At 38.4% G+C, this 27,686-nt stretch overlaps 1 protein-coding gene and 1 long non-coding RNA gene across 5 annotated transcripts in view; both read right to left on the bottom strand.

The window, feature by feature from the left end:
- Positions 1–27,686, bottom strand: part of TANC2 (tetratricopeptide repeat, ankyrin repeat and coiled-coil containing 2) — a 475,420-nt gene that overhangs the window by 295,346 nt on the left and 152,388 nt on the right. The window lies entirely within an intron of this gene.
- On the bottom strand, positions 4,470–27,011 carry LOC144335862 (uncharacterized). The gene is made up of 2 exons (XR_013407058.1): positions 26,067–27,011; positions 4,470–4,508 (listed from the first exon to the last, which is right to left on the bottom strand). It is a non-coding gene; the product is annotated as an uncharacterized LOC144335862 (long non-coding RNA).

Raw genomic sequence — 27,686 nt, 5'->3', positions numbered from 1 at the left:
TGAAACTGTGCTGTGAACTTAAAAACTGTGGTGGAGAATCAGTCTTACATTTCTGTTGTTATACTACAACGTAGTCCACAGTAATTTCCTTAGAGCTATTTTCTTTTAGGTAAACTCTATTTAGACACAATTCTTGAAAAACCTTTCCTGTGTTTCCATGCAGTGTTTTCCATCTTGTGACCTGCCTCATGTTTTTCAGTTTCAGCTCCCTGAATCTTCACTGATGCTGGCTGACTCTTGTAAACTCTGCTAAATTCACTTTCCTACAACTCTGAAGGAATAAAGTTAATGTGCTTTGTTTTTGGATTCCTGAAAAACAAAATGTTTATTATCCAGGGATTTTAGTGGTGTCTTTGCATATCAAGGTAAGATGTAGTAAGGTATGTATATTTCCACAAGCAGCTCTAAATTTAGCGTTTTATACAGAATTCCAACTATACTCAATCACAGCTTTAAATTCTCAGGGGACCCTCAAGGCAGAATAAACTACTATGCCCTTAATAAAGGATATGTATAATTGTGTAGTAGTAATAACCGTAATAAAATTCTTTATAGATGCAATTATAATAAAGTTAAGGTTAGACTATGCCCCCTGAAATGTAAATACGCAGTAAACTAACAGATAAAGTGACTGTCAACATTTACTCCTATTAGGAAATGAATTAACAAAACAGCAAATAAAAGATAGTAAATTGGTTTTTTAATTTCTTTTTTTTTTCTGTGAGATGGAGTCTCACTGCACTCCAGGCTGGAGTGCAGTGGTGCAATCTTGGCTCACTGCAACCTCTGTCTCCCAGGTTCAAGTGATTCTCCTGCCTCAGCCTCCCAAGTAGCTGGGACTACTGGTGTGCACCACCATGCCTCCCAGATAATTTTTGTATTTTTAGCAGAGACAGGGTTGCACATGTTGGCCAGGCTGGTCTTAAATTCCAGACCTCAGGTGATCCGCCTGGCTCGGCCTCATAAAGTGCTGTGATTATAGTTGTGAGCCACTGAGTCCTGCCAAGTAAACTGTTTTATTGTGCTACCTAAGAAACAACAATAAAAATAATTACGATGAGAGAAACAATTAAGTTGGATACTGGAGAGGAAAGAGAAATAGCCTTCCCAGCTTTCTTATTTTATAACTGTATAGATATATAAGATTACTATAAAGAAAACATAAGGTGGTGATTATAATTTATTTTTCTAATCTAACTGGACTCATCATTACAACAGTAAAATACTGCAGATATGAAGCCAACTTTCTTGCTCATAGTTGTTCTTATGTGTTTCTACGCATATGTGTACTTTAGTAAATCTATCACATACTTCTAGATAAGTTTTCAAAATTATTACATGGTTAATAAAGATCACTTCAAAGTTCTGAATGTCTAACTACGAGCATACACAGATGATGTAAGTAATATTCAGTGCTCACCATACGCCATACATTGCTAAGCACTTGACATACACTGTTCATCTTCATAACATTCTTATGAGGTAGCTACTCTTGTTATGCACATTTTGTAAGAGAGGAAACTGAAACTTGGAAAATGTGAATAACATGTAAAAAACTCACACAGCTAGTAAGTGGTAATGCTGGAACCTGAGCCTTGTATGTCTTACTACAAAGTCTAGGCACTGCTGGGCATGGTGCCTATATTCCCAGCACTTTGGAAGGCGGAGGCAGGAGGTCTGCTTGGGCCCAGGAGTTCACCACCAGACTGGAGTTCAGTATCAGGCATCACAGTGAGACCTCATCTCTACGAAAATTAAAATAAAAAAAAAAATCAGCCAGACACATGGTGTTGCGCCTATAGTCCCAGCTATTTGGGAGGCTGAGGTGGGAGGATCCCTGGAGATTGCGGCTGCAGCGTGAGCCATCCAGCCTGGGTGACAGAGCAAGAACCTGGCTGAAAAAAACAAACAAAAAAACCCACAAAGTCTGGCTACTTAACTACTTCTATAAACCGTCCTTAAGTATGCAAGTGAACCAAGATGAACACAAGATTCTTTACACAAAACTCTCTAGTTTGAGAGGGCATTTAGTAGGCTCAACAGATAAGAATGATATGTTACTAAACACAAATTTCCACTCACAATTAAACTTGGACCTAAGTCATATACAGAGAAGACCATAATTCATAGGTCTATTCCACAAATTCTCCTGAGAATAATTTGTGGTTTTTCTCAGGATTTTCCCAAACTTGGTCAGGGCTACTGAAAAATATGAAGGTAATATATACAGGAGGCCCTTTTAGCTTACATTGATAGGGACTAGTAGTGGATTGGTTTTTCTAAAATGTTACAAATGAGCAAAGAAAAAGTTGGTACACATATTACACATTTTTCCTTAAAATATAAATGTACATTTATCAACCAAACTCTTGCTGTAAGGCCAAGGCCTTTCTGTTTGAATATGAGTTCCAACTTTTCTTTTTCGTGTAAACTGCACTAAAAAGTATAATCTAGTCAATTTTTTCAAAATAAAACAAAATCTTAGACAACCTAATTATAGACAGATTTTTAAAATACCTTCACCCAAATTCATCAAAAAAATTTATTTTTAATTTTTAGGGCAGTAGGCATATACATTTGTAGGGTGTATGAGTTATTTTGATAGGCCATATAATGTGTAATAATCACATCAGGGTAAATGGGGTATCTAGCGCCTCAAACATTTATCCTATGTGTTAGAAACAACCCAATTATGTTCTTTTAGTTATTTTTAAATGTACAATTGTTATTGACTAGTCATCCAGTTATAGCATTTTTTAAGCAACTTACTTTTATTGAGTTTTTCCAAAGCTTTTAACATAAGTTTCCTAGAAACTCTTTTATAGGTGCTTTCTTTCTGTATTTGTATCTTACTAATGGATATGTAATTTAATTATATTATCATAATAACAAGTACAATGGGCATTAACTTAACTGCCTCTCATTAAGCACAGGCCACCACAGGAGTAACACAAGTACCTAGGTGCATTAGAAGATAGCCTACTGGCCTCTAATATACATCCTGTCCTGACAACAGTCAGTAGGTGTCACAAAGGGAATGAAAACTTTAATCCTGCAAGTGATTAGGGGAATATCAGTTAAGAAATCTTCTCTTCTAATTGGCAGAGTTAGCTCACAGTGTGCAGGGCATGGTAATATGCAGAATGCAACTGAGAAAATAAGAAAGGTCTAAGAAGTCTAACAACATTTTCATATGCCACCATGCTTGTAAGGCACTAATTGTCAATATTTAGATTTGGAAAAAAGGCAGAGTATAAAATTCTGCCAGTTTCTTATGGTGACTAATGACAGCCAGTGCCCATAACGCAAAGGACCATGATGGAGTAAGAAATTAAAGCATGAATAGATTTTCATAAAGAAATCATTTCTACTTTGTCACATTTCAGTCTCTATACAATTTCTGTGACATTTTACTAGCTATTTTCTCAATAATAAATGATTTGGGAAGTAAAGTGTCAAAAGTATAAGAGAAGCATAAAACTATTTTGGACAGATGAACCTTGATAAAAAAAATCTTTTCAAAATCCAAGGCATAATCTGGAAAAATTATATAATTAGAATTAAAGTCAAATTAAAATTAAGTTAGAAGTAGAAGAGGTAGCTCATAGTTCAATGTCACTTTGTATAAACAAATGAAATATCGTTTAAAATAAGTCTAAACTAGACTAGATATTAACATATCTACAAAAATCGTTCATTAAAGCAATGATTTATCCCCAGAATGGAGAAGAGTAGAAAATATTAGACATTTAGTACAATAAGGAGAATTCCTTATTGAACACGACAGAGAATACCCAGTGGGAATAGCAAAAAAAAACCCCAGCAAATTTTAATTGCAGTGTTGACAAGCTAAATCTGTCCTTTTTTTGGTACTTAAAAATGAGAAACTTAGTCATAACTGCAGTATGTCCCCAGCCTCAGGCTTAGGTAAGCAGTACCTTATATATCAGACCTTTTACCTTATAACCTTTCAGTAATAAGCTTTAAACACAGGTCAAAACTGGAATGAAGAGAGCTATTTCTTTCTTTTCTAGGCACTATAATATTGTCAGAGTCCTAAGAGTCAGTGGGGGATGGGGAGGTGAAAGGAACATGACTCATGTGTCATACTTACTTCTAGCCTCAGTTGAAAAGTATTTACCATCACAAGTCTGATCAATAAATAAAACAGTGAGTCACAAATTTTCAATATCTTACTTTAATAAAACCCTAGTGAGTCAGGCATGGTGGCTCATGCTTGTAATCCCAACACTGTGGGAGGCCAAGGCGGGCCGATTACCTGAGGTCAAGAATTCAAGACCAGCCTGGCCAACATAGTGAAATTCCATCTCTATTAAAAAATTTAAAAATTAGCCTGGTGTGGTGGCATGCACCTGTAGTCCCAGCTACTCGGGAGGCTGAGGCAGGAAAATTGCTTGAACCCAGGACGCGGAGGTTGCAAGTGAGCCGAGATTGCACCACTACACTCCAGCCTGGGCGACAGGAGACTCCCTCAAAAAAACAACAGGCTGGGCGCAGTGGCTCACGCCTGTAATCCCAGCACTTTGGAGGCTGAGGCGGGCGGATCACCTGAGGTCAGGAGTTGGAGACCAGCCTGACCAGCATGGAGAAACCCTGTCTCTACTAAAAATACAAAATTAGCTGGGCTTAGTGGCGCATGCCTGTAATCCCAGCTACTCAGGAGGCTGAGGCAGGAGAATTGCTTAAACCTGGGAGGCGGAGGTTGCGGTGAGCAGAGGTCGCACCATTGCACTCCAGCCTGGGCAACAAGAGCGAAACTCCATCACAACAACAACAACAACAACAACTAAAACCTCCCCCCAAAAAACCTTAGTGAGTAAAGGCTCTTAACATCGTAATAGGGTTATCTGCTTTGGCCTGCTTAGCCGAAGGCATTCAAGCTAAGAATATTATTGAAGCTCTAGGTAAGTGCAGGTTGATTTATTCAGTACATATTTATTGAACATCTACTATATGCCAGGCATTGTGCTAAAGACTGAGAATATAATAATAAAAAGGATACTGTCTCTCCCTTTTAGGGAGACAAGACCTAAACTACACAAATGCTAAATAATAGTAACAGCAATAATTGAGCACTTACTGTGATCCAAAGCTGTTCAAAGTCATTCACTCATTTAATCCTCATAATAACCCTAGGAAGTAGTAGGTACTATTATTATCTGCTTTGTGCAGATGAGGAAACTGAGGGAAAGAGAGGTTAAGTTACTTGCCCAAGGACACAGAAGTAAGGCATGTCAGTCAGAATTCAAAATCCAGGCACTCTGGCTCCAGAGTACACAAACTATGTTAGATAAGCTTACGCTACATTATATTGCTAACTAACTTAAAACTTAAATCTGCAATAAATGCCAAGATGAAAAAGCCTGTTGTGTACTGAATGTATAACTTTACCACAATTATATCAAAGTTTCTCATTATATCATAACAATGTGACAATATATCATACTTTTTTGGTAAAGGTTTCTTTTAAATAAAACAAGGAAGGAGAAACTACACACTTATCAAGTGTTTTGGATTGAATATGAAACCAGTTCCCACAGGAAGTAATCTAAACTCACAATGAAATACTCTGAACATTAATTAATTAATTACTGTTATAGGAGAGGACACCACCAGTATCCATTTGACAGCAAGATGTTTTCTAAATCCAGGCATGTTTCTATTGTCATATAAATGTAAGCCTTCTGATTCAAGTTGTAACTATTCTCTGCTCACTTAAAAAACTCAGCCTACCTAGTAAAGGTAAAAAACGGCTTCTGTTCTCAACAAAGAAGAAAACGAAAAGTACAGAGGACCTTAAAGTAAAGAAAGGTATAGAGCGATATATAGGATCATGCAGTTGCTATTAAGTGACAGCAACATCATCAACTATTATTATTGGACAGCTACTATGTACTAGAGGCTGTTGTAAGCATTTTTCCTGTAAAAATTCATTTAATTCTTATAAACCCTAAGGGAGTTGTTATACTCATTTCACAGATGAGGAAACTGAAGCACAGAGAGGTTATACAACTTGCTCAATGTCACACAGCTAGTAAGTGCAGGATCTGAACTATTACATCCAGGAGTTAAGGTAAAAGAGTTAACTGCTTTAGGGATCCCTTCAGCTATCTTAACGAGAAATTTACTGGAGTAAGGATGTTAAATGGAGAAAGATAAACATTTTATTTTTAAAAGTCTTAAAGAGCCCTATGTATCAGTGGTCCCCAATCTTTTGGGCACCAGAGACCCATTTTGTGGAAGACAATTTTTGTTGGGGGTGGGGATGGTTTTGAGATGAAACTGTTTCACCTCAGATCATCAGGCATTAGATTCTCATAAGGGGCAAGCAACCTAGATCCCTCAGATGTGCATTTCACAACAGGGTTCATGCTCCTGTGAGAATCTAGTGCCTCTGCTGATCTGACAGGAGACGGACCTCAGGCTTGCTTGCCCGCAGGCTCACCTCCTGCTGTGCGGCCCAGTTCCTAATAGGCCACGGACTGGTACTGGGCTGCAGCCTGAGGGTTGGGGATCCCTGCTATATGTAACTATATATCATAGACACCAAAAAGCAATTAGAACTCTAAGAAATGTATTTGGCTGTAAGTTTCTCATTAGATGCTTCCTTCTCCCGCCGGTTTTATGTAGCCTCTTTCTTTCTCCTCTTTAATGAAACAGAATACAAATATTTACCAAATGTAGACCACTGCAGCTAAGAGTTTGGACTACAGTTCAGGAAAGCAAAAAGCAGAATCATATGCCAAGAAAATCATGATCCTATATAGTCACTCAAACAGTTTCAAGCCTCAGTTTCCAGTAAAAGTTATACCATCTTGGTTCCTTCAATATCTTTCATACTGCTCCTTATTCATCTCATCTGTTTTTTAACGTGGGTTTTTCTCTTTTGGTCCCTTAAATGGATATTTCTTAAGATTTACTTCTTGATCCCTGAGAACAGATACTGAAGTTAGAGAGAGGTCTAATTGGAGCTCTGATCTCTTATGTCTAAATTTTTCATGGTTAGCCTGATTAGGTCTTGTTTTCTTCATCAATAAGATTAGGGTCATAATAATTCAAAGTGCTAATGAAAAGACAAAATAAGTAAACATGAAAATTCCTCGTAAATTCTTATGACATATTTACTTCCTACCTTTTCTATTTGTTCAATTCCCATCCTAAAGAGACTGTACGGTTGGGCATGGTGGCTCACGCCTGTAATCCCAGCACTTTGGGAGGCCAAGGCGGGTGGATCACGAGGTCAGGCATTCAAGACCAGCTTGGCCAACATGGTAAAACTCTGTCTCTACTAAAAATGCAAAAAAATTAGCCGGGAGTGGTGGTGGGCACCTGTAATCCCAGCTACTCGGGAGGCTGAGGCAGAGAATTGCTTGAACTTGGGAGGCAGAGGTTGCAGTGAGCCAAGATGGCCCCACTGGACTCGAGCCTGGGTGACAGAGTGAGGCTCTGTTACAAAAAAAAAAAAAAGGTTCTACAGTTTTAACTATACTCTCTATGGGTATAACTTCCAAATTTACAGCTTAAAACCTTACTTATTTTCAAAGTACTGAAAACACATTTCCCCTCTTATATCCTCTTACCACCTTGAACTCAATGTGTCTCAATCTCTTAAAATCAGCTATCTAAGCTCTTTTCCTATTAGCAAAGCCATCATTTTTCTTCTTAAAATTGTATAATCATCTTTGGCAGATCTTTCATATTCCTGTATTCTATAATTGGCCAGTCACCAATCTGCTTATTCCTCCAAAATCTTCTCTTTATACATTTTCCACGGCTACCATGTTAGCTTACCACTGCCCTAATGGCTTCCTCAATTTGGTCCCAGTTTTCTCTTCCAGAGCATCCTTCATGAACCCTCTGTTCCAGACAAACTGATGTATTTACCACTTGAATGCATTTTGTACACTTTTGCTTCTAAGATTTTACTTAAGTCACTTTATCATTTTACTTTCTAGTCTACATAATAAACAGTATTTTCTCCTATTTAAAAACACACTTATCTTTAAAATAGTAAAGCAAAGTATAATTTATCTGGGGAATCTGAGTAAATTATGTTTCCATAATCTTCTTTTTTTTTTTTTTTTTTTTTTTTTTTTTAGTAGAGACGGGGTTTCACCATGTTAGCCAGGATGGTCTCGATCTCCAGACCTCGTGATCCGCCCGTCTCGGCCTCCCAAAGTGCTGGGATTACAGGCTTGAGCCACCGCGCCCGGCCTTTGTTTCCATAATCTTCTGTTTTTGTTTTTGTTTTGTTTCTTTTTTGAGACACAGTCTCACTCTGTCACCCAGGCTGGAGTACAGTGGTGCAATTTCGGCTCACTGTAACCATTGCCTCCCGGGTTTCAAGCGAGTCTCGTGGCTCAGCCACCCAAGAACCTGGGATTACAGGCATGCACCACCATGCCTGGCTAAGTTTTGTATTTTTAGTAGAGACGGGATTTCACCACACTGACCAGGCTGGTCTCAAACTCCTGACCTCAAGTGATCCACCTGCCTTGGCTTCTCAAAGTGCTGAGATTACAGGCGTGAGCCACTAGACCCACCCATGTTTCCGTATCTTCTGGAGTGCTAAGATGATTTCTGTCATAATTTATTTTTTGCAGTTAACCACTCTTCTTTCCTTCTAAATGACATAACTTTCTTTGGTCAGTTATTTCCTAAAGCAGGCTCCTTGGAACACTTACTTGTTCCACGTGGTTTCGCAGGGGCATGTAAGAAAAACAAAGGGTCTGTTGTCAAGTTTTAGAGATGCTACATTAAACAATTAAAAAGGTCCCTTTATTGTAGGACTTCTCAGGCTTTAAAATGCTAAACCGTTTCTCTATCATCATTCTTCTCTAGTTCTGACATAAAATATTCCTTTCTCATCCCACTACGGCTTAACTCAGCTTCAAACCACTACTCACTTTTCTGAACTGAGTGAGCCTTCCAGATTCAACCAGATTGTTTTTCATCCTTGCCTCTTGATTCTCAATCTCTTTCTCCAGGGAAATATGCACCTTTTCCCCCACAGCAAAAGATGAAGTCTCACTCTGTTGCCCAGGGTAGAGTGCAGTGGTACAATCACAGCTCACTGCATCCTAGAACTCCTGGGCTCAAGTGATCCTCCCATCTCAGCCTTCCAAGTAGGTGGGACTACAGGCATATGTATGTCACCACACCTGGCTAATTAGGATTTCTATTTTCAAAATGATACCCAGACCCGATGATCTAAGCAGTATGTCTTCAACTGGGGAATACATATAGGTGAGGAGTATTATGTTGGGGTATGCAAATTTATAGGAGAAAATGTGGTACATTTTCCTGAAGAGTGAGTTTTACTTAAAGGTTTTTTTGGGAAACATTTTTATTATAAAATAAAAATACATGTAGAATGTACACTGTTTTAAAGAAACATGAGACTTTTGGATACCACTTCAGGCTACATCCCAGATCCCTTTGATAGGTATTCAAATGCCTCTGCCCTAAAGGAACTCCCAAAGAAAAGACCAAAAAACACTGATGTAGGCCAATGGAGAGGAATGGGGAGAAAGTAAGTATCAAAGACTCACTAAAAGGAAGCTTCCCCTGTGTCAAGTACTATACTAGATGCTTTATCTATATATTTTTCTTAATGCCTACAATGACACTACAAAAATGCACTATTTCATTCATCTTATAGAAGATAAACCTCACAGAAGTTAACCTGTCCTAAGCTGCAAAGTTTACAGTGGTAAAAATGTTTTCTTGTATAATGTTGGAGCGATAAAAAACACACATTTATCACTGAAATATTATGATTAATTCTCACAAGAAAAAATAGCTAGGATAACTAGAAATGACCCTTTTAAAATAATTTATCACCAATATGAGTCCTTCATGTCTTAATGTTGACTCTAACAGAAATGAGGTACTTATTTTCTAGTAAAAGCTTATTACTGATACTAACAAATTCCCAGATATTCAGAAGTGTTATTAGGACAACATGCTTAAGTTTCAGTTAATGAAAACCAGGGGAAAAAACCTTAAGAGTTTACATTTGTAATTGTTATATTCCTTTCACTAGCACATTTCCTCCCCCAAAAAAGCAACGCCTACTATTAACTAAGATTTTACCCAGTTGTATGTCATATGAACAATACTGAATATTTCTTTTTTTTTTTTTTTCTGAGACAGTGTCTCATGCTGTCACCCATACTGGAGTACAATGAAGCAATCATGGCTCACTATAGCCTTAACTTCCCAGCCTCAGGTGATTCTCCTACCTAAACCTCCCAAGCAGCTGAGACCGGAGGTGTGCACCATCATGCCTGGCTAATTTTTTGTATTTTTTGTAAAGACAGGGTTTCACCATGTGGCCCAGGCTGGTCCCAAACTCCTGAGCTCAAGCAATCCACCCACATCAGCCTCCCAAAGTGGTGAGATTACAGGCATGAGTCACCACCCGGCCTTGAAAAGACTTTTTAAAGAATTTCAGAAAGTAAGACTGAAGATGTCAAACTAGTTTGAAATTGAGGGGCTAAATGATCATCCAAAGCATAAGTCTTATTTTTCTTCATAGAACACTGCCAGTTAAATCTGCAACTTGAATTTTTATATGCTGAAATAAACTAAATGGCCTTTAAGAAAACCTAACATACATACAGATTCACCAAATCAGCATAATAGGGATTATTATAGAAGGACTTATTGCAGAATCTCTTAAAATAGGGAGGTCTATAGTGGATTTTACATTAGCCAGTTTACAAACAAACAAATAGGTTAATATACAATCTTTAAGGAACACATATTAGGTAAAACCCCAACATAAAAAAAAACAACCAAAGGATATGGCCAAGAAAGATTACCTGAAAATGAATAAATCTGCTAATAAAAATACTGACCTCATTAAAAAGTACCTAAATCAGTCTCTGTTATTAATATATTTTTTTATGAGACACAGTCTTGCTCTGTTGCCCAGGGTCTCACTATGTCACTCAGTCTGCAGCGCAGTGGCATGATCATGGGTCACTGCAGCCTCAACCTCCCCAAGCTTAGGTGATCCTCCTGCCTCAGCCTCCCAAGTCACTGGGACCACAGGCATGTGTGATCATGCCTGGCTAATTTTAAAAAAAAATTATTTGTAGAGATGGGGTCTCCCTGTGCTGCCCAGGCTAGTCTTGAACTCCTGGCCTCAAGGGATCTTCCCAGCTCAACCTCACAAAGTGCTGGAATTACAGGTGTGAGCCATGGCACCCGGCCTCTTGGCTACTGTTAATAAAAATTATAGTTTCAGAGATAATAGATATATAGAATCCTTTGTTTTCTATATACACATCTGTGAGGATAGTCATAAAGAAGCATTAACTTATAATGTACACAATTATTAAATATACATAAATTTTAAAATTCCTATTTTATTTACTTGCAGAGCAACAGTTAAAATGTGAATATTTATTTGATCTGTTACAGATGATAGAAGCAAAATCTTGTTATTAATGACATATATAACTCTTAATATAAATGATTAATCCCTTCATCCCTTAACATATTAATTCTCCCTATTTAAAGGCTTTTTAAACATTGGGCAAAGTCGCTTGTATAAACAGGCAAAGTCTCAAAAATGGAAGAATGAATAGAAATTGAATGGTATAATGACAAAATAACAAAAATCTTCTTTTGCTAATTGTGTAAATTAAAAGAACCTAGTCATATCACTGAAGTATATATTTTCCAAATAACGTGCATTTCAGAAGAGCAACTCAGACTGGGAGCGACAGCTCATATCTGTAATCCCAGCACTTGGGGAGGCCAAGGTGGGAGGGCTGCTTGAGCCCAAGAGTTTGAGATCAGCCTGGGTGACATGAGACTTCATCTCTCCAAAAAAAAAAAAAGTTGGTTGGAGGGCCAGGTGCGGTGGCTCATGCCTGTAATCCCAGAACTTTGGGAGGCCGAGGCGGGCGGATCACGAGGTCAGGAGATCGAGACCATCCTAGTTAACAAGGTGAAACCCTGTCTCTATTAAAAATACAAAAATTAGCCGGGCATGGTGGCGGGCGCCTGTAGTCCCAGCTACTTGGGAGGCTGAGACAGGAGAATGGCGTGAACCCCGGGAGGCGGAGCTTGCATGGAGCCGAGTTCGTACCACTGCACTCCATCTCAAAAAAAAAAAAAAAAAATTAGTTGGATATGGTGGCACATGCCTGTAGTCCCAGCTACTCAAAAGGGTGAGGCAGGAGGATGGCTTGAGCCTGGGAGATGGAGGCTGCATGCAGCAAGTCATCATTGCGCCTGCACTCCAACCTGGGCAACAGAGTGAAACCCTGTCTCTATCAATCAATAAATCAATAAGAGCAACTTAGGAAGACAAGTAATTGAAAGAGTAAGACTAAATGAAAATATCTTTTTCTTTTTTGAAGTGGCTTAAGATCACTACAAATATTCTAATTTTGAAAAACCAAGTTCCGACTTTCAAGACATTTCTAAGTTACCATGGTTAGCTGAGGAACTAAAAAGAGAAAATAATTAAAAGCCAGAAAACAATGAGTTTTTTAAGAAAATTCAGTATATAAAATCAATATATCTTGTTGATAATTACCAAATGATCTACAAATACAAGCAAAAAAAAAGGTAAATTTCTAATTTAGTCTAAACTGGGAAAAGAGACAATAAATATCATAACTTGCAAATTGTGTTGTTAAAAAAAATTCTTAAACTAAGAAAGTCCATTTGTAAACACTCCAGTTAATGAAATAACAAGAAAGACTTTATGTATTAGGAAAGCTTATTTACAAAATTCTAGATTTCCACATTGTTATTTTTTAAAAAAGGTATTTTATTTATAAGGATACTGCAACAGGAAGTAGAAGTCTATTCTGGAATCTCTAACAGGAGAGACAATCTAACCTTCACATTTACATTGAAAAACTGAGTTTTTAACAGCCTTCTCTGTAATGCATATTCTTTTTTAAAATATAAAACTATTTCAAAAGGTTCATATATGCATATAAATATATAAAGCAAAAGAACACATACTTAAAAATTAATAAATGTGCCAAAATACAGCTTCTTAATGGCTTCCTTGAAAACTAAATGTCAAATTATCTTAGGCTGTGTTTCGTTTTCTATAAAGAACAAAGTAGACTTTACAGCTCAGAAATCCATATAACAAACACTCTACTCATCATACTCACAGGTTTTAGTTTTTCCTTCCCAGTAGTCAATACTATAGAGTCTTTTCCCCTAGAAAATCTGAAAGGCTTCTTATTCACTGGTCACATTGTTATCAGACCCGACACATCAGGAATGACCCACACTTTAATCTCCAGCCAGCTCTTTACGCTGCTCAGAACTTACTGTGCGTTACAGGTGATACTTCTTATAGCAGATGTTGATTATGGTCCCAAAGCACAAGAGACGCTCCCAAAGGGGTTTAGAACCCCTAACAACATCACCTGCTTCTTTTTGTATCCAGAGAAGCACTGTGGTATTCTGTTTTGAACAACTAATGATTTCAAGAGATTACACAGACGAGTTCTTTTCATTAGACTGCCTGACATACGCTTATCCTTTCAGAATACTGCAGCAAATATAGGTTGTATGATTCCATTAGGATAAAAGAAATATTTTTACACAATTTTTCTCTGTGGCGCAGTTTAGTTCACCCTCTGTTAGAGCAAATTACTGGAAGAACTGGTTCTTAGGTTTCTAATGGCGCAGCGTTAACAGAGTGAATGATTCACGGATGTTCTTCTTAACATTCAGGAGTAACAAGGAAGGCTAGCAGTGCAGCCCAGGTCCAGAGCTGATGAATGGTGCAGTGCTGCTGTTGTCATAGCAACCAAGAGGAAAAAAGCAGCACCATATAAGGATCTGTGACATGGATTCTGGGAACAATTTATATTAAAAAGCTGTAAGCTCCTCATGCCTTAAAGCTGTAAACTCCTCTCTTACTGTTTCCTTCTCATGTTTTACTCTTCTGAATTTCTGAATCAGAGCTATGTAAATATACGTTGTTGTAAAACAGTTACTTAGTAGGCACCAACAAAATTGAGGTAACTTAAAATATTAATACTTTAGCAAGCTAATATAGGTCTGCAGTATCTCCATAATTTATTGTTAAGTGTTAAAATTATACAGTGATTTTGTTGCAATGTAAGGAACTACTAGAGTTTGAGATAGCAGAAAATTCATTTTTAAATACTTAGAGATATTAAAACCCTAATTAAATGCCTTTCATTAAGATGGGTATGCATCAGATATGCCAAAACTGCAGCACTATCAACTGATTGACTAATAAAGTAGCAATGACACCAATTTCAAAGAGAGGCATACTATCATCTGTATTCCTTCTAGATAAAGTTTCAAAAGACACTAACTTCGCTAAAAATGCTCATAGCCTTCATTCATGAACAAGAAAACTTCTCCGTCAATCACTTGTAAGACAGGGTTACTGGTCCACCCCATGCTTCTAAAGGCCTCTCCTTAACTGGGCCTGGACAACCTTTTTCTTATCATAGTTTCTCCTCACCTCCCAGGAATCAGGAAGAGCTCCCCCTTTTAGGGGATAGGATAGCTTCCAAATGGTATCACAGGAGAAGGGGAAGCTAGTGAAAGCACAATGCGTAGATTGTCATAATGGTACTCCCTCTATAGTCTTCTGGACGTGGCTCTGAGATGACTGGTGCAGAAAAATATCTTTCATTAGATTTATTAAGCATGGGCCACTGATGCTACGATATTTCATCTATTTAGATAGGGTAGTTCTGTAAGAAATTGTTCTACATCATATCTCTGTGTTACTTTTCCATCACCATTTATTTAATGAAATATTCAGATGCAATACAAAGCAAAATATTAGGTAAATTTACTTATTACACCATTCTCTTATGTGTGCAACATTGCCATTATAATAACAATTCTGGGAAAGTTATGTATTTGTTGGTCATAGATTTATGAATTGGATAGATTTATGATGCATTTATCTCCATAAATGAAGAACCTCAGTAAAATGTGACTAAAAAGAATTGCAATGTAGTGGGATGAACATGCATTTGACTAGTCTTCTGACTGTAGCTGGACTGACAGCTTTGCTACTTTTAAATACAAGCCTGAGTAAGTCACCTAACTACTCTGACCCTCTGATTCATCTCAGTAAAGCATGTTCTACCTTATTCCTAACGTTACTGTGTGAATAGAAAAAACAAATACAGGGGGGCGGAGCAAGATGGCCGAATAGGAACAGCTCCAGTCTCCAACTCCCAGCGCGAGCGACACAGAAGACCGGTGATTTCTGCATTTTCAACTGAGGTACTGGGTTCATCTCACTGGGGAGTGCCGGACGATCGGTGCTGGTCAGCTGCTGCAGCCCGACCAGCGAGAGCTGAAGCAGGGCGAGGCATTGCCTCACCTGGGAAGCGCAAGGGGGAAGGGAATCCCTTTTCCTAGCCAGGGGAACTGAGACACACAACACCTGGAAAATCGGGTAACTCCCACCCCAATACTGCGCTTTAAGCAAACAGGCACACCAGGAGATCATATCCCACACCTGGCCGGGAGGGTCCCACACCCACGGAGCCTCCCTCATTGCTAGCACAGCAGTCTGTGATCTACCGGCAAGGCAGCAGCGAGGCTGGGGGAGGGGCGCCCGCCATTGCTGAGGCTTAAGTAGGTAAACAAAGCTGCTGGGAAGCTCGAACTGGGTGGAGCTCACAGCAGCACAAGGAAACCTGCCTGTCTCTGTAGACTCCACCTCTGGGGACAGGGCAATAACAAACGCAGCCGAAACCTCTGCAGACGCAAACGACTCTGTTTGACAGCTTTGAAGAGAGCAGTGGATCTCCCAACACGGAGGTTGAGATCTGAGAAGGGACAGACTCCCTGCTCAAGTGGGTCCCTGACCCCTGAGTAGCCTAACTGGGAGACATCCCCCACTAGGGGCAGTCTGACACCCCACACCTCACAGGGTGGAGTACACCCCTGAGAGGAAGCTTCCAAAGCAAGAATCAGACAGGTACACTCGCTGTTCAGAAATATTCTATCTTCTGCAGCCTCTGCTGCTGATACCCAGGCAAACAGGGTCTGGAGTGGACCTCAAGCAATCTCCAACAGACCTACAGCTGAGGGTCCTAACTGTTAGAAGGAAAACTATCAAACAGGAAGGACACCTACACCAAAACCCCATCAGTACATCACCATCATCAAACACCAGAGGCAGATAAAACCACAAAGATGGGGAAAAAGCAGGGCAGAAAAGCTGGAAATTCAAAAAATAAAAGCGCATCTCCCCCGGCAAAGGAGCGCAGCTCATCGCCAGCAACGGATCAAAGCTGGACGGAGAATGACTTTGACGAGATGAGAGAAGAAGGCTTCAGTCCATCAAATTTCTCAGAGCTAAAGGAGGAATTACGTACCCAGCGCAAAGAAACTAAAAATCTTGAAAAAAAAGTGGAAGAATCGATGGCTAGAGTAATTAATGCAGAGAAGGTCATAAACGAAATGAAAGAGATGAAAACCATGACACGAGAAATACATGACAAATGCACAAGCTTCAGTAACCGACTTGATTAACTGGAAGAAAGAGTATCTGCGATTGAGGATCAAATGAATGAAATGAAGCGAGAAGAGAAACCAAAAGAAAAAAGAAGAAAAAGAAATGAACAAAGCCTGCAAGAAGTATGGGATTATGTAAAAAGACCAAATCTACGTCTGATTGGGGTGCCTGAAAGTGAGGGAGAAAATGGAACCAAGTTGGAAAACACTCTTTAGGATATCATCCAGGAGAACTTCCCCAACCTAGTAGGGCAGGCCAACATTCAAATCCAGGAAATACAGAGAACGCCACAAAGATACTCCTCGAGAAGAGCAACTCCAAGACACATAATTGCCAGATTCACCAAAGTTGAAATGAAGGAAAAAATCTTAAGGGCAGCCAGAGAGAAAGGTCGGGTTACCCACAAAGGGAAGCCCATCAGACTAACAGCAGATCTCTCGGCAGAAACTCTACAAGCCAGAAGAGAGTGGGGGCCAATATTCAACATTCTTAAAGAAAAGAATTTTAAACCCAGAATTTCATATCCAGCCAAACTAAGTTTCATAAGTGAAGGAGAAATAAAATCCTTTACAGATAAGCAAATGCTTAGAGATTTTGTCACCACTAGGCCTGCCTTACAAGAGACCCTGAAGGAAGCACTCAACATGGAAAGGAACAACCGGTACCAGCCATTGCAAAAACATGCCAAAATGTAAAGACCATCGAGGCTAGGAAGAAACTGCATCAACTAACGAGCAAAATAACCAGTTAATATCATAATGGCAGGATCAAGTTCACACATAACAATCTTAACCTTAAATGTAAATGGACTAAATGCTCCAATTAAAAGACACAGACTGGCAAACTGGATAAAGAGTCAAGACCCATCAGTCTGCTGTATTCAGGAGACCCATCTCACACGCAGAGACATACATAGGCTCAAAATAAAGGGATGGAGGAAGATTTACCAAGCAAATGGAGAACAAAAAAAAGCGGGGGTTGCAATACTAGTCTCTGATAAAACAGACTTTAAACCATCCAAGATCAAAAGAGACAAAGAAGGCCATTACATAATGGTAAAGGGATCAATTCAACAAGAAGAGCTAACTATCCTAAATATATATGCACCCAATACAGGAGCACCCAGATTCATAAAGCAAGTCCTTAGAGACTTACAAAGAGACTTAGACTCCCATACAATAATAATGGGGGACTTCAACACTCCACTGTCAACATTAGACAGATCAACGAGACAGAAAGTTAACAAGGATATCCAGGAATTGAACTCATCTCTGCAGCAAGCAGACCTAATAGACATCTATAGAACTCTCCACCCCAAATCAACAGAATATACATTCTTCTCAGCACCACATCGTACTTACTCCAAAATCGACCACGTAATTGGAAGTAAAGCACTCCTCAGCAAATGTACAAGAACAGAAATTATAACAAACTGTCTCTCAGACCACAGTGCAATCAAACTAGAACTCAGGACTAAGAAACTCAATCAAAACCGCTCAACTACATGGAAACTGAACAACCTGCTCCTGAATGACTACTGGGTACATAATGAAATGAAGGCAGAAATAAAGATGCTCTTTGAAACCAATGAGAACAAAGATACAACATACCAGAATCTCTGGGACACATTTAAAGCAGTGTGTAGAGGGAAATTTATAGCACTAAATGCCCACAAGAGAAAGCAGGAAAGATCTAAAACTGACACTCTAACATCGCAATTAAAAGAACTAGAGAAGCAAGAGCAAACACATTCGAAAGCTAGCAGAAGGTAAGAAATAACTAAGATCAGAGCAGAACTGAAGGAGATAGAGACACAAAAAACTCTCCAAAAAATCAATGAATCCAGGAGTTGGTTTTTTGAAAAGATCAACAAAATTGACAGACCACTAGCAAGACTAATAAAGAAGAAAAGAGAGAAGAATCAAATAGACGCAATTAAAAATGATAAAGGGGATATCACCACCGACCACAGAAATACAAACTACCATCAGAGAATACTATAAACACCTCTACGCAAATAAGCTGGAAAATCTAGAAGAAATGGATAATTTCCTGGACACTTACACTCTTCCAAGACTAAACCAGGAAGAAGTTGAATCCCTGAATAGACCAATAGCAGGCTCTGAAATTGAGGCAACAATTAATAGCCTACCAACCAAAAAAAAGTCCAGGACCAGATGGATTCACAGCTGAATTCTACCAGAGGTACAAGGAGGAGTTGGTACCATTCCTTCTGAAACTATTCCAATCAATAGAAAAAGAGGGAATCCTCCCTAACTCATTTTATGAGGCCAACATCATCCTGATACCAAAGCCTGGCAGAGACACAACAAAAAAAAGAGAATTTTAGACCAATATCCCTGATGAACATCGATGCAAAAATCCTCAATAAAATACTGGCAAACCGGATTCAGCAACACATCAAAAAGCTTACCCACCATGATCAAGTGGGCTTCATCCCTGGGATGCAAGGCTGGTTCAACATTCGCAAATCAATAAACATAATCCAGCATATAAACAGAACCAAAGACAAGAACCACATGATTATCTCAATAGATGCAGAAAAGGCTTTTGACAAAATTCAACAGCCCTTCATGCTAAAAACGCTCAATAAATTCGGTATTGATGGAACGTACCTCAAAATAATAACAGCTATTTATGACAAACCCACGCCAATATCATACTGAATGGGCAAAAACTGGAAAAATTCCCTTTGAAAACTGGCACAAGACAGGGATGCCCTCTCTCACCACTCCTATTCAACATAGTGTTGGAAGTTCTGGCTAGGGCAATTAGGCAAGAGAAAGAAATCAAGGGTATTCAGTTAGGAAAAGAAGTCAAATTGTCCCTGTTTGCAGATGACATGATTGTATATTTAGAAAACCCCATTGTCTCAGCCCAAAATCTCCTTAAGCTGATAAGCAACTTCAGCAAAGTCTCAGGATACAAAATTAATGTGCAAAAATCACAAGCATTCTTATACACTAGTAACAGACAAACAGAGAGCCAAATCAGGAATGAACTTCCATTCACAATAGCTTCAAAGAGAATAAAATACCTAGGAATCCAACTTACCAGGGATGTAAAGGACCTCTTCAAGGAGAACTACAAGCCACTGCTCAGTGAAATAAAAGAGGACACAAACAAATGGAAGAACATACCATGCTCATGGATAGGAAGAATCAATATCGTGAAAATGGCCATACTGCCCAAGGTAATTTATAGATTCAATGCCATCCCCATCAAGCTACCAATGAGTTTCTTCACAGAATTGGAAAAAACTGCTTTAAAGTTCATATGGAACCAAAAAAGAGCCCGCATCTCCAAGACAATCCTAAGTCAAAAGAACAAAGCTGGAGGCATCACGCTACCTGACTTCAAACTATACTACAAGGCTACAGTAACCAAAACAGCATGGTACTGGTACCAAAACAGAGATATAGACCAATGGAACAGAACAGAGTCCTCAGAAATAATACCACACATCTACAGCCATCTGATCTTTGACAAACCTGAGAGAAACAAGAAATGGGGAAAGGATTCCCTATTTAATAAATGGTGCTGGGAAAATTGGCTAGCCATAAGTAGAAAGCTGAAACTGGATCCTTTCCTTACTCCTTATACGAAAATTAATTCAAGATGGATTAGAGACTTAAATGTTAGACCTAATACCATAAAAATCCTAGAGGAAAACCTAGGTAATACCATTCAGGACATAGGCATGGGCAAAGACTTCATGTCTAAAACACCAAAAGCAACGGCAGCAAAAGCCAAAATTGACAAATGGGATCTCATTAAACTAAAGAGCTTCTGCACAGCAAAAGAAACTACCATCAGAGTGAACAGGCAACCTACAGAATGGGAGAAAATTTTTGCAATCTACTCATCTGACAAAGGGCTAATATCCAGAACCTACAAAGAACTCAAACAAATTTACAAGAAAAAAACAAACAACCCCATCAAAAAGTGGGCAAAGGATATGAACAGACATTTCTCAAAAGAAGACATTCATACAGCCAACAGACACATGAAAAAATGCTCATCATCACTGGCCATCAGAGAAATGCAAATCAAAACCACAATGAGATACCATCTCACACCAGTTAGAATGGCGATCATTAAAAAGTCAGGAAACAACAGGTGCTGGAGAGGATGTGGAGAAATAGGAACACTTTTACACTGTTGGTGGGATTGTAAACTAGTTCAACCATTATGGAAAACAGTATGGCGATTCCTCAAGGATCTAGAACTAGATGTACCATATGACCCAGCCATCCCATTACTGGGTATATACCCAAAGGATTATAAATTATGCTGCTATAAAGACACATGCACACGTATGTTTATTGCAGCACTATTCACAATAGCAAAGACTTGGAATCAACCCAAATGTCCATCAGTGACAGATTGGATTAAGAAAATGTGGCACATATACACCATGGAATACTATGCAGCCATCAAAAAGGATGAGTTTGTGTCCTTTGTAGGGACATGGATGCAGCTGGAAACCATCATTCTTAGCAAACTATCACAAGAACAGAAAACCAAACACCGCATGTTCTCACTCATAGGTGAGAACTGAACAATGAGATCACTTGGACTCAGGAAGGGGAACATCACACACCGGGGCCTATCATGGGGAGGGGGGAGGGGGGAGGGATTGCATTGGGAGTTATACCCGATGTAAATGACGAGTTGATGGGTGCAGCACACCAACATGGCACAAGTATACATATGTAACAAACCTGCACATTATGCACATGTACCCTACAACTTAATGTATAATAATAATAAATTAATTTAAAAAAAAAAGAAAAAAAAAAGAAAAAACAAATACAATGCAAAGGCTTGAAATTCTAAAAATCTGTATTATCTTTTTAAATAGTATCTAAGCAAAATAGCAAAGATAAAAATGAAAAGTGGAATTTCAATAGAACTCCACAGACACAGAAAATTGCTTGAAAGGGTAAACATTTTTCCGGGCTAGGTTTTATGTTTGGTTGGATATTGTGTCCCATCACCCTGCACATACTTGTCACAAGTAGCTATTTCTTTTTAGAATTATAGGAGATACAGATACTGTGGACTAGCGTTCAAGGATTATTTAATATAATAATGTACAGGTAATTCTACTGCCTCAACATGACTTATAAATGTCTTTAGAAAATAGTAACTTGGTAATAAAGAAGTATAAGCAGTTTCTATGGAATGGTTAATATTAAAGAACATGCAAAGTGATAGAGTTGTTTAAAATAACCTATTACTTTTTATCCTACCTAACTAGAAAACTGTAAACTCAAAAATGAGTTATTATGTTTGACTTGTAAATTCTATGGACAGCATATCTCATTCTGTTTCCTGGATGGTCTAATCTCTTCTATCTAGTAAGTTTTTTAACTCAAATATTGTCTTGTGAGGGAAATTCTCTTTAGTTGTGACTTTTTAGAATACCGAGTATCCAATATCTTAAGTAAAAAGAGCAAGTTTCTCTCCCACCTCCCCATCATCAAGTCATGTTGAGCAGATCTTTGCATTAGAGAGATGCCAGAAAAGTTATGCAAAAAATGTAAACTTGGACCACAACTAAATTTTTCACTGACTTTCATATTAACGTTGCTTATGCTCTGTAAGAGCTAACTGGGATGAGGACATGATTAAAATACTTTAAAAGACAAAGTACACAGGTTTTGTTTTGTTTGAAAAACTGGATTTAACTTAAGGGTGGAGAGAGATTTAAGGAGTTAAGCTCTTCCCCTTGGTTACTAATTTTTAACTCCTTTATGATTAATTTAGGTAAGTCATGCTAAAACTTACACAGTTTTATATTCTTTTTTATTTTTATTCTTTTTCCAGTCTTGCAATATTAAAAGCTTTCTCTAAGGAGTAATCATCCATGCTAAACTCTATAGTGCTTAAAGGTAGGGTAATATTTATGAAGAGATGTACATACGAAATCTCTGTTCTCACAGGAATAAGAAAGTAACCATTCTATAGTTATAGCAATTCAAGTTTTGGCCAAATTTCTATGGGGGGTTGTGTCTTTCCTAGCAACAGCTACTGCTCCAGATCAGGACTTCAATCTGCAGCAGTAGGGTAATGACTGACAGAGAAGAAAAAGAAATATATTCTTAAAAATCATATATGTGATCCCTATACATTAGCCACCTACTTCATCTGGTGGTCAAAGAAAAAGAGGGTAAAGAGTGAAATAGTTACAACTCTAAAGGATAAACTGGCAGGGTTGGACATACTGAGAAGCAGTATTTCTGTTTAATGCATGTCATGAATGATATGTAATGAATTTCTGAGGATAATTTTTATACTTAGTTTTTATTTTATATGTCAACTTTACTATCTAAACCCTGAATAAAATTTTCCCAAATGTGTGATGCTACTTCTAAATGATAATTGTAACATTTGAAAAAGGTCGTGAGTTGGCAGGTGGTTCTTTCAGAATGTTTTTATTGATAAGCAGGGCATAAAAGGGCATACTGAGCCATAAGATACACATATCAAATCTCTTTTCTCTCACTTTACTTATTTCATTAAACTAAAGTTATAAAATTTACAGAATGATACAGATGTATATGTAATTTTTTTTAAAAAAAATCATTTTCAGAAATCAGAAACGTGAACATTAACCAGAAAAGGGGGAAACAGAGATGTTCAACCAACTCTGGTACAACTCAAAATACTGCTCATTGTGCTAGCTAAACAAAGTCATCAAAACTGACAACACCACATAGACAACTCTAAAATGACCATATTTCTTGGCTGGGCACAGTGGCTCACACCTGTAATCCCAGCACTTTCGGAGACTAAGGTGAGAGGGTTGCTTGAGCCCAGGACTTTGAGACCAGCCTGGGCAACATAGCAAGACTCCATCTCTACAAAATAATGAAAAAATTAGCCAGGTATGGTAGTGCATGCTTGTAGTCCCAGCTACTCAGAAGGCTGAGGTGGGAAGATCTCTTGACCCCAGGAGGTTGAGGCTGCAATGAGCAGTGATCGTGCCTCCACACTCCAGCCTGGGTGACAAAGCAGGACTCTATGTCTTTAAAAAAAATAAGTAAAATGAAATGACCGTATTTCTTAACTTCTGAAATTCTGCCAATGACATGAATGACTGATGGACAAGGTGAGGATGCGTATTTACACTTAAGAAAGGTCAGGTGAACTGAAAATGTCCTCTGGAACACTCTGCCCTCTGGTGTTTAAAATCCTCCTCTAAGAGGGCGTTACTCTGCCATGCCATGGGTTTATTACTCTTAGGGGTTGAATGTCAATTTGGGTGCATAATTTTCTATAATCAGAATATATAGTTTACAATTATAAAAATTTCTATTATAATGTGAACATATATTCTGTTCTAACCTTTGTATTATCCCATACTGCAATTTATTTCCTGTTCAGAGAGTTACTAAGGATTTCTTTTGAATCGTGGATATTTATTTGACTTTTGTGATGCTTTGTGACTGAAAAGTATTCCTCATGGCCAAAATTGTTTAGCCCTTAAACTCCACATGACACTTTCTAAACTGCTCACATTCCACAGCACGTGGGAAGTTAAGCAAGTAGAGAAGGACAAGGTCAATTAAGTAAAAAAATTAGACTTCCTAGGGACCATGGCATAAATCATGGTGAGTTTTCTGGGGAAGGTCACAGAAGAAGGATGGACAATGAAGAATTTTTTTTTTTTCTGTAATCTTCATGGTATTTTCTATGTTTAAAACTGATAGCCAATTCTTGGAACCACAACACAGTAGCTAAAGAGGATATCAAATGATTGACAACTTTTTCACATGCTAGGATTCTTTTTATTATTTCCTCTTGTTTGTCACAAGAAGTGCCTGGCACAAAAAGAAACTCTACACACATTTCTGTATTCCTCTCAGCCTTAAGGTGTTGTTATCTACACTTTACATATGAAGAAACAGAAGCTCAAAAAGAACTAATCTGCCCAGAGTTTACCAATGAATATGTAGAATTTTAAATGGGTTCTGCGTTCAGCTGGGTTCCTGACCAGTGTGACCCTATCAGTTCTTTTGGGCCTAGAGTTCTGAACCTTAACCCTGCCACATTATAGACATTCCATAAAGATTTGTTGAAAAACAAACATTACCTTACACTGTGTCCTCAATGTTAGACATTTTTCTTGGTGCTGACTACTTGTCCTCCCTGGAACTTTGCTTACTGCCTCCCACTAGATTCCCTTGGATTAACAGGTTCCACTTACTTCCTGTGACACCCAACGATTACCCTACTGCTGATCCACCCTAATGTTTAGGGTCTGTTTATGCATCTACTTCGTGAGTGCTACCACACTGTTATCTTACTAACTTGCCTTCTCCATCTCAGGTCCTAGGTGTCCTTGGTTTGACCCTTCATTGGTCACAGCACTAAAAGGAATGCTGGACCATCAATTCAACACTTCAGATTCAGGCAAACATTTCTTTTAAAATGTAGAGAAAAGAAGCTATGAGCCAATGGTCAATAATTTTAAAAGAAAATATGGTTTGAGGGTACAGATTAAAAATAAAAAGCAATGGCCGGACATGGTAGCTCACACCTGTAACCCCAGCACTTTGGGGGGTCGAGGCAGGCGGATCATAAGGTCAGGAGACTGAGACCATCTTGGCCAACATGGTGAAACCCCATCTCTACTAAAAATACAAAAATTAGCTGGGTGTGGTGGTGCATGCCTATAATTCCAGCTACTCAGGAGGCTGAGGCAGGAGAATCGCTTGAACCTAGGAGGCAGAGGTTGCAGTGAGCCGAGATTGTGCCACTGCACTCCAGCCTGGTGACAGAGCGAGATACAGTCTCAAAATATAAATGAATAAAATAAAAAGCAATTTATACAATCATAAACATATGGAAACATCTAAAGAAATAAATATTGCCATACCAGAAATTTTTTGATAAAGACAGATTGTGCCCGAAGAAGAAATACACAAAGAGAGAGGGAAATAATCAAAGATGAAGAGTAGAAAACCATAATCAAAGATGAAGAGTAGAAAACCATTTAATTATACTGTCCAGGAAGAATACTGCCCCAGCTGAGAAGAGCTATGTTTTGAAGATAGCAAAAAGGATTATTGGGATATTTTTAGAATTAAAAAATGGACAAGGACAGGACAGATCTTCTGCATGGGAAAGATAATCATGCAGTGATTTTATAATAAGCTTCATTTATGAATCACCTTCTACAAGCTAAACTCTTTACTAAGTTCTTAACATATATCTTATTTAATAAATTACTTTTTTGGCGGGGAGACAGAGTCTCACTCTGTTGCCCAGGCTGGAGTTCAGTGGTACTATCTCAACTCACTGCAACCTCCGCCTCCCGGGTTCAAGTGATTCTCCTGCCTCAGCCTCCCGAGTAGCTGGGATTACAGGTGCATGCCACCACACCCAGCTAATTTTTTTTTGTATTCTTAGTAGAAACAGGATTTTGCAATGTTGCCCAGGCTATTCTCAAACTCCTGAGCTCAGGAAATCCTCCCACCTCGGCCTCCCAAAGTGCTGGGATTACAGGTGTGAGCCACCACTCCCGGCCATGATATCTTATTTAATCCGTACAATACTCTGTGATGCAGAAATACCAATAATATAATACAGGTAAGAAAACATACTCAGAACAGTCAAGTGACTGTATGCCAAGGTCATACAGCTAATAAGTAGCAGAGTCAGAGTTTGAACCCTAGTATATCTGACTCCAAAGTTTGCCATGCCTAACAATATCCTGCTCTAAGCATGAGATAGAACAATCCATGACTCAGCCCTTGGTGCTATGGTTTGAACGTGTCCTCCAAAATTCAGGTGTTGAAATTTAACGGCCAATCTGACAGCAAAGAGGTAGGACCTTTCAACGGTAGTTAAGTCATATAAAGGCTCATCCCTTTGTGGCTTGGATTAAGACCTTATAAAAGAGGCCACAGAGTTAGGTTCTCTCGCACTTCCACCTTCCCTCAGGTGTGGACGCAATGTTCCTCCCTCCTGCAGGATGCAGCAACAAGGTGTTATCTTGGAAGCAGACAGCAGCCCTCACCAGACAACCAAACCTCCTGGTGCCTTGATCTTACACTTCCCAGTCACCAGAACTGTGAGAAAATAAATTTCTGTTCTTTATAAATTACCCAGTCTCAGAAGTTTTTTCTTATAGCAACCTAAACAAATTAAGCCAACTCTGATTGTGCTTTAATGTTCTCCATTAAGAAAATTATATTTAAACTAATAAACATCATTAAGAGGTCATTAAAGACCAAATTTTGAGGACAAGTTAAAATACACATAATCAAAATCCAGGCCCAAACAATTTACCTTTCAGAATTCTAAAAGGACAGGAAGACATGAACATGAAACTACCAATAACAGTTTCTATAAAACCATGCAGGAAATTCACAGAACTACAGGACTAAAGGATGCCAAAATGTGGATACTAGGAGTTTCTATAAAATTTCTCAAAAGAAAAAAAATGCTTACTGAGAGTTGATAAGGGGTCACAAGGAAGAGTAACTTCAAAGTAATCTCATGTCCATTTTCATATGGTTACTAGAGCAGAAGATCATGAAAATAACAGTTGCACTACCATCTTGATATTAGACAGGCTGTAAATAAAGTCTTTTAAGCTACAGAAAAGTACACATGATGGCTGCCTTCCAGGATGTAAGACTGCCATGTGAAAGAGGTTAGTTTATGCAATATAATTCTAAAAGGCAGAACTAGGACTAACGGGTAGGAGCAATAAAGGAGGGCATTTCCATCCATGTAAATTAGAGAACTGCCTGTTAAAACTATTGAACAAAGGAACAGGCTATGTCACAAAGAAGAAAGCTTACCATCATTGAAAGTGTTCACACAGAGACTGTTGACTATCCACTAAGTTTGCTGTGAAGATTAAATTTGCTCATATACGTAAAGTACTTAACACTGTCTAGAACAGGGTAACAGCTCAAAAAATACTATCTTTAATTACTACTACTATTATTATAACTTTATTACTTGTAAGTTTAGCTAAAACTTGCCTGTAAAATCATCTAGGTCTGCTGACTCTTGGAGATCTTTGATTTCTATGGTTACCAGGCTAGTCATAATTTTAAGTTTTCTTGAGTCAAATTTACAGCCTATTTTCTTCCATCTCATTCAAAGTTTT

This window comes from Macaca mulatta, chromosome 16 (assembly GCF_049350105.2).
Source record: "Macaca mulatta isolate MMU2019108-1 chromosome 16, T2T-MMU8v2.0, whole genome shotgun sequence".
NCBI lineage: Eukaryota > Metazoa > Chordata > Mammalia > Primates > Cercopithecidae > Macaca > Macaca mulatta.
The sequence above is the reverse complement of the archived record's forward strand: the minus strand, read 5'-3'. Positions and strand labels throughout refer to the sequence as shown.